General features: G+C 37.1%; 1 non-coding gene across 1 annotated transcript; it reads right to left on the minus strand.

Moving 5' to 3' along the window:
- Positions 1–309: 309 nt before the first annotated feature.
- LOC116152439 (U6 spliceosomal RNA) lies at positions 310–416 on the minus strand. The gene has a single exon (XR_004136070.2). It is a non-coding gene; the product is annotated as a U6 spliceosomal RNA (small nuclear RNA).
- Between the last annotated feature and the right edge of the window lie 202 nt (positions 417–618).

The following is a 618-nucleotide window of genomic DNA, read 5'->3' on the forward strand; positions in this document are numbered from 1 at the left end:
GTGTACAGAGAAAAGGAGCCTGGAACATTAGCTGTTTTTTAAAACCGTGGCAAAAACACACATAAGATAAAATTTGCCATCTTATTCCATTTTAAGTGTACAGTTTAGTGGCACTAAGTACATTCACATTGTGGTGCTACCATCACCACCATCCCTGCACTGAACTCAACATCTTGTAAAACTGATACTCCACCTATTAAACATGAACCACCCACCCCCGCCACCTCCTGTGCCTAACCACCATTCTGCTTTCTGTCTCTATGAACTTGACTGCTTCACGCACCTCATATAAGGGGAATCATACACTATAAAAACATGGAACGCCCCACAAATTTGCACACCATTTTTGTTTTGGGGCCATGCTAATAGTCTCTGTGTGATCCTAATTTTAGTCTATGTGCCACCGAAATGAGCACTTCAGCTGTTTTGTTAAATATTTTGTTTTAGTTGAAGGACAGTCAGTTTACAATGTTGTATAAATTTCTGGTGTACAGCATGTTTCAGTCATACATATACAAACACATATTCATTTTCATATTCTTTTTCATTATAGGTTACTAAAAGATATTGAATATAGTTCCCTGAACTATACAGTATAAACTTGTTGTGTATCTATTT

This window comes from Camelus dromedarius, chromosome 3, assembly GCF_036321535.1.
Source record: "Camelus dromedarius isolate mCamDro1 chromosome 3, mCamDro1.pat, whole genome shotgun sequence".
Lineage (NCBI taxonomy): Eukaryota > Metazoa > Chordata > Mammalia > Artiodactyla > Camelidae > Camelus > Camelus dromedarius.